This window comes from Lucilia sericata, unplaced genomic scaffold, assembly GCF_015586225.1.
Source record: "Lucilia sericata isolate MDLA Ls3-8-SP2 unplaced genomic scaffold, ASM1558622v1 Contig001873F_arrow, whole genome shotgun sequence".
NCBI classification, from domain to species: domain Eukaryota; kingdom Metazoa; phylum Arthropoda; class Insecta; order Diptera; family Calliphoridae; genus Lucilia; species Lucilia sericata.
In genome coordinates, this window is record NW_023995762.1 from 30,529 (window position 1) to 48,521 (window position 17,993).

Genomic DNA, 17,993 nt, shown 5'->3' on the forward strand with positions numbered 1-17,993 from the left:
AATGAGTTATATGCGTTTAAGTGATTTTTGGGAGGGGACATTGTATGGGAGCTGTGACCAATTATGGACCGCTCGGAGAAAAATTTCACAGTAATATTTCTGTGCATATGAGTAATACTAATACCAAATTTTATATGGATATCTTAATTTAGTAGTGAGTTATGCGCGTTTAAGTGATTTTCGGGAGGGGACCTTGTATGGGAGCTATGACCAATTATGGACCGATCAGAAAAAACTTTCACAGTAAAATTTCCTTGCGTATGAGCAATACTTATAACAAATTTTATATGGATATCGTAAGTTAGTAATGAGTTATGCGCGTTTAAGTTATTTTCGGGAGGGGACCTTGTATGGGAGCTATGTCCAGTTATGGACCGATCCAGAAAATTTTTTCTCTGAATGAATTCTATTCACATAAGATTTTAATTTGTAAAATTTTGTAAAGATTTCGAAATTGTGACGGAAGTTATTAACAAAAAATCCAATTTCCGGGAATATGTACTTTTGTATGGGAGGTATATGAAATTGTTGACCGATTCTGGCAATTTTCAGCAGGAGTCAAGCTTTTGTGTAGAAACGAATGTATGGCGATTTTCATGGAATTATCTTGCATAGTTTTCGAGAAAATTACATCAGAATGTGTAAAAAATTCTTATTTTTTTCGAGGTTGTTTCAAATTTTTATTCATAACAATTCCGGGTGTGAACCGATTTTGCTTATTTTCAATACCAAACTGCCTAGGACAATAATAAATATTTTGGGTGAATTTCGATAATTTTTCATAATTTCATAAGGTCCAAGAATATATATACTTTGTTGGGTCTCAGATGAATATTTCTTGGTGTTACACACGGAATGACAAAGTTATATATACCCTCTATCACCGCTGATGGTGGTGGAGGGTATAACAACAACAACGCTAAACGAAATAAACACACAAAAAAAAACAAAATACACAACGCAATGAAACCAACAGGCATCCAAACATACGAAACTGAATACACCAAAAATACCGGTATTTATGGACCGATATCTGGGGTATCTGGGGTCCTCTAAAAACTGATTTCAACAAATACACAGACAGACAGACGGTCAGGCAGACAGACGGACATATATTAATCAACTCCGCTACCTATAAGGATCCAGAACATATATACTTTATGGGGTCGGAAAATGATATTATAGAAATTACAAACGGAATGACAAACTTATATATACCCTTCTCACGAAGGTGAAGGCTATAAAAAATATATAAAAAATAATAATAAATAGAAGCATAACAATTATCGCGAATTTAAAAATAGTTTAAATGAATTTTTAAACTTTAATGTATTGCTCATTCGTTGAAGCCATGCTGGTAAGGAGTTCCATAACCATTTTTGGGATTTTTTAAAACTTTTTTGGGAATTTCGGGATTTCTAATAAGAAAATTCGAATTTTTTATTAATTTAGGATTTTGAGTAAAAAAATCTACCTAACTGTAAAATTTCATCAAAAAATATTCATAAACAAGTTAGAGTGCTATATTCGGCTGAGCCGAATCTTAAATACCCTCCACCAGCTACTTTTATATTAATACTTTTCTAATTGATCAAATATTTGTAGAAATAAGTTTTCTCATGTCTTAAATAGAAAAAATCCCAAGATTTATTTAATTTTGTAATAAGTTATGAGTATTTATGTGATTTTCTGAAGGGAAACATGTATAGGACCGACCGCACCCATGTTATGAACCGATCGTGAAAAAATCTTGAAATAGAATTTTTGTATACAAAACTAATATTTGTGCCAAATTTTGTATCAATAGCTTTATTTGGTAATGAGTAATGTGAGTTTAAGAGATTTTCGTAAAAGGACCTTGTATGTGAGCTATGAACAATTATGTATATAAAGACAAAATTTCAAAATTCTGTATCTATATCATTATTTGGTAATGAATATTGTGCATTTAAGTGATTTTCTGGAGGGGACCTAGTATGAGAGCTATGACCAAATATGGACCAATTGCAAAACAATTTTATGTTTTGCAATCGTAATTTTGTATATAAGAGCAATATTTGTGCTAAATGTTTATATATCAATATTTTGTAATGAGTTATGTGCGTTTAAGTGATTTTCGGGAGGGGACCTTGTATGGGAGCTAGGACCAATTATGGACCGCTCCGAAAAAAACTTCCATAATAATATTTCTGTATATGTGATAGGGAGAACGACTCGGTTTTTCCCGACCGGTTTTTATCGGGTTTTTTGAACATTGGTGAACTCGGTTTTTTGAAAATTGACTATTTCCGAATATCGAATAATCCGGTTTTTTAATGACGAAAAACCGGTTTTTATATATTTTACTCTTTTTTGTACATTACATACAATAATAGTCATTTCCAAATATGTTTATAAAATTAAGGTTTTTATTTTATATAAATATTTGGCAAACATACGCATAAGCCGGATTTTTTTAACTTTTTTTCAAAATAAAACAAAAGTGCTATATTCGGCTATAACGAATCTTATATACCCATCATCAAATCATGTGCCATAAATTTTAAGTAAATTATGAGCTTTATAGTAATTTTCTGAGGGGGGCTTTATATGAAGGGTAGAGGCAATTATGGACCGATCCGCATAAAATTTGACAAAGAGTTTTATGTTCCAATAAAATTTGTTAATGTCGAATTTCGCAGCTATATAGTAATATTATAGTCATTTTCTGCAGGGGGCCTTATATGGGTCGTAGGGTCAATTGTAGACCGATCCTCACAAAATTTGGCAGACAGATTTTGGTTGCTCTAAAACCTGTTTATGTCAAATTTCATCGCTATATATGCTTTTTTAACCCAGTTATAAGCTTTACAGCTGGGTAAGGAGAAAAAACAATCTGCATCAACTAAAAATATTTGTCCAAAATTTCAGCTCTCTAGCTCGCTCCGTTTGGACTCTACCGTGTTTTCAACAGACAGACACGGACTTACATGGCTAGATCGTTTTAAAATGTAATAAGGAAACAGAATATATGCATTCATGGGTCTTAGTCCAATATTTCGATGTATGTATTACAAACGGAATGATGGTGGGTAAAAAAATATTTTATGTGACAGGGATTTTAACTATTTTTTGTATATTTTTAAAGATCTATTATTGAATATTTTTAAAATTGATTAATATTTTTCTTTTTGCATTTTAAATAATTTAAAGAAGCTTAAAGTACATTATTAATAATAACTGAAATTCGATAGCCAACAATGTACACCTTCATATTTCTTAGACTAAATGAATTTTAGGTGCATTTAAATATTTGCATCTCAATTCTGATCAGTTTGTTATAAATTCTGTTAAATGCATAAAATATTAATAAATTTAAAAAAAATTTAATATAGAACGTTTAAAAAATTCGAAAAAAACAGATGTAATGCCCGTGACAAAAATATATTTTTAATATTACGCATAAAAAGGTTCGAAGCTGCAATCGACTTGTGCACTTTAAAAAAAAATTAAAACGGGTAGAACAATTTTTCTATGAAGATAATTAAGCGATGTTTAAGTTTTTCTGTGTTCCTGGAATTCATGTTATATAAAAAACGAATATTTTATTACTTTTATTTCTTTTGAATAAAACCGGTTAACCGGTTTTAACAAAAATGATACACCAAAACCCGGTTTTTTGAAAATGCCATTTTCCGGTAATACCGAAAACCGGTTTCTGAAAAAAGTCGAATAATCGATCTCCCTAATATCTTAATTTAGTAATGAGTTATGTGCGTTTAAGTGATTTTCGGAAGGGGACCTTGTACGGGAGCTATGACCAATTATGGACCGATCGGAAAAAAATTCCATAGTAATATTTCTATATGTGAGAGCAATACTTGTACCAAACTTTATATGGATATTTTAATTTAGTAATGAGTTATGTGTGTTTAAGTGATTTTCGGGATTGGACCTTGTACGGAGCTCTGACCAATTATGGACCGATCGGAAAAAAAATTTCATAGTAATATTAATATATGTGAGAGCAAAACATGTACCAAATTTTATATGGATATTTTAATTTAGTAATGAGTTATGTGTGTTTAAGTGATTTTCGGGAAGGGACCTTGTATGGGAGCTATGACCAATTATGGACCGATCGGAAAAAAAAATTCACAGTAATATTTCTGTGCATATGAGCAATATTTGTACCAAACTTTATATGGATATTTTAATTTAATAATGAGTTATCTGTGTTTAAGTGACTTTCGGGAGGGGACCTCGTATGGGAGCTATGACCAATTATGGACCGATTGGAAAAAACTTTCACAGTAATATTGCTGTGCATATGAGCAATACTTATTCCAAATTTTGTATGGATATCTTAATTTAGTAATGAGTTATGCGCGTTTAAGTGATTTTCGGTAAGGGTCCTTGTATGGGAGCTATGACCAATTATAGACCGATTGGAAAAAAATTTCACAGTAATATTTCTGTGCATATGAGTAATACTTATTCCAAATTTTATATGGATATCTTGATTTAGTAATGAGTTATGCACGTTCAAGTGATTTTCGGTAAGGGTCCTTGTATGGGAGCTATGACCAATTATGGACCGATTGGAAAAAACTTTCACAGTAATATTGCTGTGCATATGAGCAATACTTATTCCAAATTTTGTATGGATATCTTAATTTAGTAATGAGTTATGCGCGTTTAAGTGATTTTCGGGAGGGGACCTTGTATGGGAGCTATGTCCAATTATGGACCGATCAGAAAAAAATTTCATAGTAATATTTCTGTGCATATGAGTAATACTTATTCCAAATTTTATATGGATATCTTAATTTAGTAATGAGTTATGCACGTTTAAGTGATTTTCGGGAAGGGTCCTTGTATGGGAGCTATGACCAATTATGGACCGATCGCAAAAAACTTTCACAGTAATATTTCTGTGCATATGAGCAATACTTATTCCAAATTTTGTATGGATATCTTAATTTTGTAATGAGTTATGCGCGTTTAAGTGATTTTCGGGAGGGGACCTTGTATGGGAGCTATGTCCAATTATGGACCGATCCAGAAAATTTTTTCTCTCAATGAATTCTATTAACATAAGATTTTAATTTGTAAAGTTTTGTGAAGATATCGACATTCGGACGGAAGTTATTAACAAAAAATTCATTTTCCGGGAATATGCACTTTTGTATGGGAGGTATATGAAATTATGGACCGATGCTGGCAATTTTCAGCTGAAATAAATATCTTGTGTAGAAACGAACTTATGATGACTTTCATGAAATTATCTTGCATAGTTTTCGAGAAAATTACATCAGAATGTGTAAAAAATGCTTATTTTTTTCGAGGTTGTTTTAAATTTTGATTCATAACTTTTTCCAATGTGAACCGATTTTGCTCATTTTCAACACCAAACTGTACCGGATAATAATGAATGTTTTGGGTGAATTTGGTCAAATTATATTGCTTCGTTTTAACGTGAGCGTGTTTTACACAGACAGACGACTCAGAATTTCATAAGGACCCAGAATATATATACTTTGTTGGGTCTCAGATGAATATTTCTTGGTGTTACACACGGAATGACAAAGTTATATATACCCTCTATCACCACTGATGGTGGTGGAGGGTATAATAAAATTTTTATTGCAATTTGAAAAATTTGTATCTTCGCAAAAACTGAATAAAAAACATTTTTTCAAAAATTATATACAGTTTTGAAAAATAGACAAAATTACCTTTCCATTAATATATAACATGCCTACCTAATGTTTTTTAAGTGACAAATTAATTAGGGAAAACTCAACATCTTTTAGAAAATTTACCTAGCACTATTATTTTCATCCATAAGGTTAACTCTTAAATTTGTTACATATATTAAAAAATGTTCAGGTATTATTTTTATACCCTTCACCTTCCTGAGAAGGGTATATATAAGTTTGTCATTCCGTTTGTAATTTCTATAATATAATTTTCCGACCCTATAAAGTATATATATTCTGGATCCTTATAGATAGCGGAGTCGATTTAGTCATGTCCGTCTGTCTGTCTGTGTGTATGTTGAAATCAGTTTTCAGAAGACTCCAGATATCTGCGAGATCCGGATTTTCAATAATTCTATCGGAAATACGGTCGAATAGAACGCTATTTAAAATCAGCCCAATCGGTCCATAAATAACGAAGATATGAGTAAAAATCCGAGACCACCTCTGAAAATTTCATAAAAAATTTACTTTTTTCGTGCATGCTTATACAAAACAATAAACAAACAAAAACAAAACACAGTATCAAACGGTAATTTTTTTTGTTATTTGTTATTGTAATTCTTGTTTATAAACACAAAGAAAAGAATGAACATCACGTTACGTTGTTATTGGCTAGAAACATGAAATTAAATATGTAGATCCTGGATTAGGCGAGAACACATTAAAGGGCACTTTTTGGTACTTTTTCGTTCTACCAAAGGTACTTTTTGAATTTTCTATAATATTGAACCTAGAAACATGACATTTAGCATGTAGGACCTTGACTAAGTAAGAACCTATAAAAAGGGATTTTTTGGTATTTTTTCGTTATACAAAAGGTACTCTTTGAATTTTTTATAATATTGAACCTAGAAACATGGTATTAAATATGTAGAGCCCGGATTAGGCTAGAGCACAAAAAAGGGTACTTTTTCGTTCTACAAAAGGTACTTTTTGAATTTTCTATAATATTGTACCTAGAAACATGAAATTAAGTATGTAGAGCCCGGATTAGGCCAGAACACATAAAAGTGGATTTTTTGGTACTTTTTCGTTCTCCAAAGGGTACTTTTTGAATTTTCTATAATATTGTACCTAGAAACATGAAATTTAGCATGTAGGGCCTTGACTAGGTAAGAACCTATTAATAGGGACTTTTTGGTACTTTTTCGTTCTACAAAAGGTACTTTTTGAATTTTCTATAATATTGAACCTAGAAACATGCAATTAAGTATGTAGAGCCCGGATTAGGCCAGAACACATAAAAGGGGCCTTTTTGGTACTTTTTCGTTCTACAAAAGGTACTTTTTGAATTTTCTATAATATTGAACCTAGAAACATGAAATTTGGCATGTAGGGCTTTGACTAGGTAAGAACCTATAAAAGGGGACTTTTTGGTACTTTTTCGTTCTACAAAAGGTACTTTTTTAATTTGCTATAATATTGAACCTAGAAACATGAAATTAAGTATGTTGAGTCCGAATTAGGTCAGAACAAATAAAAGGGGACTTTTTGGTACTTTTTCGTTATACAAAAGGTACTTTTTGAATTTTCTATAATATTGAACCTAGAAACATGAAATTTAGCATGTAGGGCCTTGACTAGGTAAGAACCTATAAAAGGGGACTTTTTGGTACTTTTTCGTTTTACAAAAGGTACATTTTGAAATTTCTATAATATTGAACCTAGAAATATGAAATTAAGCATGAAGAGCACGGATTATGTTAGAACGTATAAAATGGGATACAATTGGTATTTTTTGATATTTTTTTGTAATAAAATTCGTACTGACTGTTTTTTAACACATCATGGTGAAGGGTATATAAGATTCGGCACAGCCGAATATAGTACTCTTGTTTAACTGTATGATTTTTACCCCTATAGGTCACTTTAATAGGTAGCTTATTAAAGTGACCTATTGAGGAAAAATTTATTACATAAGGAAACGTTAGACATATTAGGTAGAATATCATAACCCTTTAAAAAATAATTTAATTTAAGTACCTGTAATTAATATATAAGACAGGTTTATATCTGTTTGTAATTATTTGTATTGCAATTATTTGTATTGCAATTATTTGTATTCTTCCAACCGCATCACCAAGACGACTGAAAAGAATTGTAAAGAGTATATCCACACCATCATCTGATACAACGTTCACTGAGGAAGAAGCTATTGCGCTTATGTTGCAGCTGGGATTAGGTCGTGATAACTACATAACGTTAAGAAAGGCGCTATCTGAAAAAGGAGTGGATGTTTTACCATCATATGACAAAATAAATGAAAAGAAGAAAAGCATTATACCATCTCCTATTGAAATAACTGATCGGAAGGCTGTTATTGGACTCGGCGCTCTACTCGAAAATACTGCTTTAAGGATTGCTTCTGACTTTTCTTCAGACCAACTAAAAAAAATAAATTCTTGTGATCATCAACTCATTTGTAAGTGGGGATGTGATGGATTATCAGCACTCTCGGAATATAAACAAATCAACACAAGTGAATCATCTTCCGAGAATAAAAGTGTATTTATGGCATCGCTAGTTCCATTAAGAATTCGAAAGTATGCTGACAGCGATTCTCCATCAACCAGTTTCGATGATATTTGGAAGAATTCGACTCCAGGATCCAAAGCTTTTTGTAGGCCAATAAGCTTTGAGTATATAAAGGAATCCAAAACAACAACGCAAGATTTGATAAATCGTATTGAAGCAGAAATTAAAAACTTGGAACCTATAACAATCGAAATAGAAAATTATTCGTTTAACATGTCCTATGATTTAAAACTTACAATGATTGATGGGAAAGTTGGAAATGCCATTACGGGAACATCATCTACTTGGTACTGCTACATATGTGGTGATAAAAAATATGAATTTTCGAATATTTCCAAGCAAAGGTCAATAAATGAGGAAACATTACAATTTGGAATATCCCCCCTACATGCTCGCATACGATTTCTGGAACATTTTCTACATTTAGCATATGATTTAAAGTACAGAAGCATACCGGAAAATGCAAACAAAAGTGCAAATAACAATAAGGAGTTAATGGAAATGAGAGCCAGTGAGAAAAGAAGAATTCAAGAGGAATTTAAAAAGCGGATGGGATTAAATATTGATAAACCACTCACAGGATATGGAAGCACAAACGATGGTAATACCGCTAGACGTTTTTTCAAACATTTTGAAACTACTTCCGAAATAACCGGAATTAATATGGATTTACTGCAAAATGTCAATATTATTCTAATGGCGATAAATAGCAAGCATAAAGTGAACGCAACAAAATTTGGAGAGTACTCTACAAAAGTTTCTAAATTCAGTTCACAAGATATTATGTCATGGAAAGGTCATCATAGAACATAATATTCTGCCTTTAGGAGAGCTTACAGAAGAACCCCAAGAATCGAGGAATAGAGACTTTAAGCATATTCATCAGTTTAGCTCAAGGATTGTTCTAGGCAGTCTCAAAATGAAGATATTTTTAATAATCTGATTCTATCTTCTGATCCTGTTTTATCTACTATAAGGAAACGTTGGATTTGCTACAAAACGTTAGCATTTGAAAATATTCATGAATTTAAAGATTTACTTTATCTTTTAGATACGGACTACTGTGATACCGATTATTTTACAAAATTATATTAATTTATAAAAAAAAAAATAAATAAAGACTATTTTTATATAAAATAAATACTTGTTAATTTTTTTAGGGATAAAGAATAAAAGATTAATCGTAAAAAGTGGCTGTACAAATTCATAAAAATTTAGGTAGTAAAACATGCCTAACAAATGTATGGATGAAAATAATAGTACTAGGTAAATTCTCTAAAAGATGTTGAGTTTTCCCTAATTAATTTGTCACTTAAAAAACATTAGGTAGGCATGTTATATATCAATGGGAAGCTAATTTTCTCTATTTTTCAAAACTGCGAAGATACAAATTTTTCAAATTGCAATAAAAATTTTATTTATGAATATTTTTTGATGAAATTTTACAGTTAGGTAGATTTTTTTACTCAAAATCCAAAATTAAATAAAAATTTAGAATTTAATAAATAAAACAGGTCACTATAATTTGATATCGACTATGCGATTTGAGAATTTTTGCTCAAAATTGAATTTTCCATAAAAAATAGGGTTTTTTTGGATGGACCTGGTCCCCTCGGTATCAAACATTTTTAGGTTTTGTTTCATTTATCGTATTTTATGTAAAGTCAGCTTTCCAAAAAGTATAAATTCTATATACATCTTCTTAGAAACTTTTTAAATAACATAAAAAGATACTTTTTTCCCAAAAAAATGGCAAAAAATCGCCTTTTTTAATTTTTTAAATTAAAATGCCTATAACTTTGGACTCAGTCATGATTTTTACATAATTCTTTCACTGCTTGATATATAAACTTGTTGTTAAGCGAATAAAAAAAAAAAATGGCGAAAATCGGGAATATTTGGACCCGCTATTATGGTCTTGGCAACAAGTAACTGGTAAACATTTTTGAGTCAACCCCAATTTTCACAAAATTCCATAAACTTTTCCCACAATTTGATTTAAATGGGTGCCCCATGTAAGCGATCATGATGCACATACTCAATTGTGCTGTTTTCAAGTTTAAGCTTACTTATCTGTATAATATTAATTTGTTTTCGTCCAATTACAATGCAATGTGATTTACTTGAATTAAGAGAAAGACCATTCTGATTAGCCCAGTCCAAAATGTTCTGTAGGTCTGCATACATATGTATATCACTGTTTCGTATTACAGTAGGTAAGTCATTGATGTATATTGAGAATAGTTAGGGGCCCAATACAGACCCCTGTGGTACGCCTTTAGAAGTATCCATGAACAGGGACGATTGAGATAAGAAGATATTAGAGAAACGCTTGTAGTTGAGAAACTAAAAAAGTATTTAAGTTTGTATAATAGAATACTGTGATCGACCAGATCAAATGCCTTTGTATGGTCTAATAGAGTAAGCAACACAGTGTTTCCAGAATCTACAGCAGATCTGATTTTTTCAGTAATGTCTATTAATGCTGTGATACAACTCCTATTTTTTCTAAAGCCTGATTGCTGTTCACTAATTAGAACATGATCCTGAAAATAAGACAAAATTTGTTCCTGTACTATTACCTCAAAAGCTTTTGAGAGATAAGATAAAATCGATATAGGTCGATAATCATTACCAGCTTTAGGTATGGGTGTAATCTTGGCCTTTTTCCAGTTTTCAGGGAAAATAGAAGACATAAGTATTTTATTAAACAAGTTTGTTACAAAAGGTATTATCAAGGGTAATAAAATTTTAAAAAATCGTGGATCAATAGAATCCCAGCCAACGGCTTTAGATTTTATTGATTGGAAACTACGTAATTCGTCCATAATTGTTATACAATGAAAAGAAAATTTTGGATTATAAGTTAGGTTATCATTGAATATCGATCTATTGTTCTGTGCATCATTTTTATATTTAGCCATACTAGCCATACTGATTTCCTTCAGTAAATTCCATTTACGTCTACAACAGTTTGACGAAAATTTGTTAATGTAGTATTGTTTTTTTGCACAGAGAATAAGTTTACTTGACATCAACCATATAATATATACGATTCCAGTCAATTTCATGCATGCTTTGCAGTAATGAAGAATAGTCAATATTTTTAAAATCCCTGTATGTAAAAGTAGTCGATTTAGTAGTTTTTTCCTCAAATCACTCACAAATATTAAATCAATTAATGTAGAATTATTCATAGTAAAATGAGTTGGAACTGTAGTGTTCACTGGATAAAGTCCAAGGCTAATTAATGAAGGCGTTAGAGGTTCATCAAGTAACGAAACCAATGGATTAATATCTACATTCTTATCAGGTCTATAAACAGTACCAATAAGTATTTTACTTGTACCACCAACTTCAACGAAGATACATTCTGACCTTCCAGTGTCATGAGAAAACTCCAAAATAGAGCTTTTAATTGAATTCTTAACATACATTGCGACGCCTCCTGCTAGGCCTATCTTTTCTAAATATCCGATATGCTCTCAAAAAATAATTAATATCACCAATATCACTCCTAAACCATGTTTCGGAGATACAAATTATATCCACATACATGTTTGAAAAGATTTCACGAAGTTCATCAATTTTCGTACCCAAACTTTGTGCATTGAAGTGACAAATCTTCAAACCCATCGCTTGTTTACAAAAAATGCTAAGCAATGTCTTAGTATTAGTTATGGAACTATCAATAACTAAATTATTATCTGTTACCATCATAAGAAAAAAAGTTATAACTGAATGAGCATTACAAAAAAGTTAGATAGTTAAATTATTAAACAAAGAACGTTGAAAAAATAAATAAATATAAATAATCGAGAAATAATATAAATATATGATAAGTAAGAGTAATACATTTAATCCAATTTTCCTAAGAATTGCGAAAAGATAAATTATCCATATTGCGACCATCTTGTTGGCATAAGTTTTCCAAATCCTGTAACGATTCAACACATAAGGCAGATCCTTTTTTAGATGTTTTAACGTAAATAAGTTAAAACATCCGTTATTATTATTTTTATTTCCAACTTTGTAAATATTCTTGATAACTGGAGGAACGATTCCAATTGTATCACATGTCTTATTATAAACACCTAGGATATCCTGATTCGGCTCTTGGGGTATACCATGTAATCGTAAGTCGCCCGCAACTGCAAGATTTTCTTGTTTAGCGATTATTTTCTTTAAGTTATTCACTTCATCCCTCAGAACATTAATACCGGTTATGTAAGATTCTAGTTGAGAAACTCTGGTTTCAATTACCTACATCAACGCGGTCATTTAGTTTCTTAATCTCTGCAACAATTCTACTTTCACATTCATCGATTTTAACAGTAAATTTTTCATTTAAAATATCAGTTAACTCCTTTGTCTGGGTTTCTGATGAAACAATCGTATTAAACGGTTGGTTTCACCACCATAACATGATGACCTTGGTGTATCAGGATCATTATTGGTACAATTATCGCGAGGACGTTTTGAAACAAGCAATGACATGTTGTCGTAGGGTTAAATAATACAACTCTGCTCAAAACAGATAAATCGTAATTTAACAGCTGACTTATTTATTCTCGCACACAAAGGTTGTCACCACTGTATAACAAATATTTATGATTATGTTTGTATGTAAATACCCTGTAGGAAATGTCAATAGTACTAGTGTCGAATTATACCCTATACAAGGCTTAGTGCTATAGACATTTAACATGTGCGTGTCATTAAAAATCCTCTAGTAACATTATGACTATTGACTTGGTATTGACTAGGTACTTCTCATGGATCCATATGGTGACATTAGAACCAGGAATTTACTAGTACATTTCTATAACTTATGGAACTTTCCTGTAGGTATACTAGCGACATTTTCACTAGTTTTTTTCCTTTTTTTAATATTAGGGACTTTAATTGTACCAAAGCAAATAAATTAAATCGTACATTATGTTTTAATGATAAGTTTATTTAACAAAAAAAGAGATAAAATCTAATAAATTAAATTATTTTTCCTTTGTGTTTGTGATCCTGCAGAGAATTGGCCACAACTGAACTTTTAAACAGTAAAATTCCATCAATGTTTCTATCCCCATGAGACAATAGCTTCCTGGTGATATGTTTCTAATCACAATTTGTTTGTTTTGGTCCAATAAAATTTCTGCAGAAAGGAGAACCTCCGGGCTTCCATCTAATTAAAATGCATAATAGTTTTTCCAAGCATTTTCTTGATGGACCCGTTTCGATGTACCATTTTTTAATCAATATTATAATTTTCTCCTTCCTCTATAGCTACACTGAACACTGTTTCATTATATTTACACTTCCATTTTTATACCTATAAAAAATTTGTTTTTTATATTTCTAAACAAAATAATATCACTTTTTTAATGCATACACAAAAATTTTCCAAATGTTATTAAAAGAACGCGCGCGCTGTTTTCTATCAACCAGCTTTATAATACTGACATAAGTTAGAGTGCTATATTCGGCTGAGCCGAATCTTAAATACCCTCCACCAGCTACTTTTATATTAATAGTTTTTTAATTGATCAAATATTTTTAGAAATAAGTTTTCTCATGTCTTAAATAGAAAAACACCGAGATTTAAACAGCTTAAATCTGTTACAATTCCAAGATTTGTTGAACATTACAAACCCCATTTTCTTTTACATTTGTATAGCGCCCTTAGATATGCTTTAACGATATTTAACAATGTGCATGTATGCATGTGTGTGAAAGATTTAAGGATTTTCAAAATACATATATATAATTTTGTTCTACACAAATTGTTTTTAGGGGCAGGACCTAGTATGGGAGATATGACCAATTATAGACCGATCGTAAAATATTCTTTAAGCAAAATTTCTGCACATAAAAACTATATTTCAGTCAAATTTTGTATCTATATCGTAATTTAGTAATAAGTAATGTGTGTTCAAGTGATTTTCTGAAGGGACACTTGCATGGGACCGACCGCACCCATGTTATAGACCGATCATGAAAAAATCTTGAAATAGAATTTTTGTATACCAAACTAATATTTGTGCCAAATTTTGTATCAATAGCTTTATTTGGTAATGAGTAATGTGCGTTTAAGAGATTTTCGTAAAAGGACCTAGGACCAATTATGTATATAAAGACAAAATTTCAAAATTCTGTATCTATATCATTATTTGGCAATGAATATTGTGCATTTAAGTGATTTTCGGGAGGTGACCTTGTATGGGAGCTGTGACCAATTATGGACCGATCGGAAAAAAAAAATTCATAGTAATATCTCTATATATGAGAGCTATACTTGTACCAAACTTTATATGGATATTTTAATTTAGTAATGAGTTATGTGTGTTTAAGTGATTTTCGGGAGGGGACCTTGTATGGGAGCTATGACCAATTATGAACTGATCGGAAAAAAATTTCATAGCAATATTTCTGTGCATATGAGCAATACTTGTACCAAATTTTATATGGATATCTTAATTTAGTAATGAGTTATGTGCGTTTAAGTGATTTTCGGCAAGGGTCCTTGTATGGAAGCTATGACCAATTATGGACCGATCGGAAAAATATTTCATAGTAATATTTCTGTGCATATTAGCAATACCTATTCCATATTTTATATGGATACCTTAATTTAGTAATGAGTTATGCGCGTTTAAGTGATTTTCGTTAAGGGTCCTTGTATGGGAGTAGGCTTGCCAGATTTGAAATCAACAAAAAACGTACATCGTAGTTAAAAAAGCAGTACAATTGAGTAGAAAAAAGTACAATTGTTTATTTTTAAAAAAATTCAATTAAAGTGTTCTAAAAACGGTATATTGATATAGGTTGTTATGATTTTTCACAACAAATTCAATTGAAAACTAATTCATGAGAAATAAATTTATAATTAATCCAATTACAAATCATTTTTTAATATTCGTGTGTTATTAATTTATATTTTTTCTTTAAAAAATGTCGAATTCACCAAATTTTTGTTTTGTTTGGTTTGTTTACATTTTCAAATATCAATAATTTGTTGTGAACATTCATATGTTTGATATCTTTTACTGGAGAAAAAATATCCAGTAAAAAATTCTCTATCAACGAACTATCATATTTATCATTATCATACTCTCTCGTTGCAAATTTTGTAAAGTACGCGAACGGAATATAGTAACAAATTGTTACAAATTACTGAAATATCGTTGATAGAAAAACGTTCTAAAAACCCATACTATTTTATTCTGATATCAATATTTACAAGTCAATCAATCAATTATTACAAGTCAATAACTTTCTTCCAACTTCCTCAGATACTTCATTTACGAAAAATTAGAATGGCAGGATCGTTTTTCTTTAAATCGTTCCACAGCGGGGATGGATAAAGTCATCGAATGGTACATGACGGAGCATTACAGACCGTTTTAACATTCAAACATGTCCTTCAGATTTCAAATTTTTTTTATTTCGAAAATTCATTAAAAACTTTCATTACATTGCTGTCTAAATCAAATGTTTAATAAATGTATTATTTAATACATGACAAAGGCATCCAAACCTCATATCAAATGGATGAGCATTATCTATTAAGTCCTTAAATAGCGATTCTATAAGTAGAATAATTGTCTATGGTCATATTTATACCTATAAAATTATGGTAAAATACAAAAAAAGTACAAAAAGAAGTACAAATACTAAAAAGAAGTACATTTGCGTACTTCTTTAGGGGTTATGCAGCTGAAAACAGTACGTCTGGCAAGCCTATATGGGAGCTATGACCAATTATGTACCGATCGCAAAAAAATTGCATAAAAATATTTCTGTATATGAGAGCAATACTTGTACCAAATTTTATATGGATATCTTAATTTAGTAATGAGTTATGTGCTTTTAAGTGATTTTCGGAAGGGGACCCTGTATGGGAGCTATGACCAATTATGAACCGATCGGAAAAAAATTCCATAGTAATATTTCTGTATATGTAAGCAATAATTATACCAAATTTTATATGGATATCTTGAATTAGTAATGAGTTATGTGCGTTTAAGTGATATTCGGCAAGGGTCCTTGTATGGGAGCTATGACCAAATATGGACCGATCGGAAAAATATTTCATAGTAATATTTCTGTGCATATTAGCAATACCTATTCCATATTTTATATGGATATCATAATTTAGTAATGAGTTATGCGCGTTTAAGTGATTTTCGTTAAGGGTCCTTGTATGGGAGCTATGACCAATTATGGACCGATCGCAAAAAAAATTGCATAAAAATATTTCTGTATATGAGAGCAATACTTTTACCAAATTTTATATGGATATCTTAATTTAGTAATGAGTTATGTGCTTTTAAGTGATTTTCGGGAGGGGACCCTGTATGGGAGCTATGACCAATTATGGACCGATCTAAAAAATGTTTTCTCCCAATGAATTCTATTGACATAAGATTTTAATTTGTAAAATTTTGTGAAGATATCAACATTCTAACGGAAGTTATTAACAAAAAACTCATTTTCCGGGAATATGTACTTTTGTATGGGAGGTATATGAAATTATGGACCGATTCTGGCAATTTTCAGCAGGAATCAATATCTTGTGTAGAAACAAACGTATGATGACTTTCATGAAATTATCTTGAATAGTTTTCGAGAAAATTACATCGGAATGTGTAAAAAATGCTTATTTTTTTTCGGAGTTGTTTTAAATTTTGATTCATAACTTTTCCCAGTGTGAACCGATTTTGCTCATTTTCAATACCAAACTGTACCGGATAATAGTGAATATTTTGAATTGAATTTGGTTAAATTATATTGCTTCGTTTTAACGTGAGCGTGTTTTACACAGACAGACAGACGGACGGACAGACGGACATAGCTAAATCGACTCAGAATTTCATAAGGACCCAGAATATATATACTTTGTTGGGTCTCAGATGAATATTTCTTGGTGTTACACACGGAATGACAAAGTTATATATACCCTCTATCACCACTGATGGTGGTGGAGGGTATAAAAATAGAGGAGAGCTATTGCGCAGTAGAATAAAGAAACATAAATGTCAACAGCAGGTACATGGTATAGTGTACAATTAGTCGGCAATACTGTTGACCAAGTCAAGCGCGACTCAATAAAGTTTTACTATAGACATTTTCTTAAGGAATATTGACACGTTTCTTGACAATGTCACTAGGTATACACCATATCTTTTGTCTCTATATTTTTTATATTGACACAAAAATGAAAGATTAGAGACATTTGAACTAGTACTGTTGACAAAAAGACATATGGACCCAGTCTGACTGCAGGGTACCTGTTCACATCAGTGAACAATTGAACGTTACCATCCCTGAAGTCCAATAGCACCCACACCAAACTGCAGCCAACTTCATTTTTTATACGAACGTCAGCTGCAGTTTTTGCCTTTTTACTTACTTCTATTCTAATCCACCTGTGAGAAGAACAAAAAATCTGTGCGCCTCGTTAACCCGGCAGTTTTAAAGTTAAAAATAATAACTTACAAGGAAACCTAAAAACCACAAATTTAAGTGAAAGTGTTTCCATATATTATAAACAAAATTTAAAATCCAAAATTAAAACTAAAAACTAAATATCTATTGAATTTATAAAATAAATTTAAAACCCTAACCTAAAAGTAAATTAAAATATTAAAACAAAAAGTTACAAAAGATAACAAAAATTTTCAACAAATAAAACTGAAACAAATTTAAAATAAACAGAAA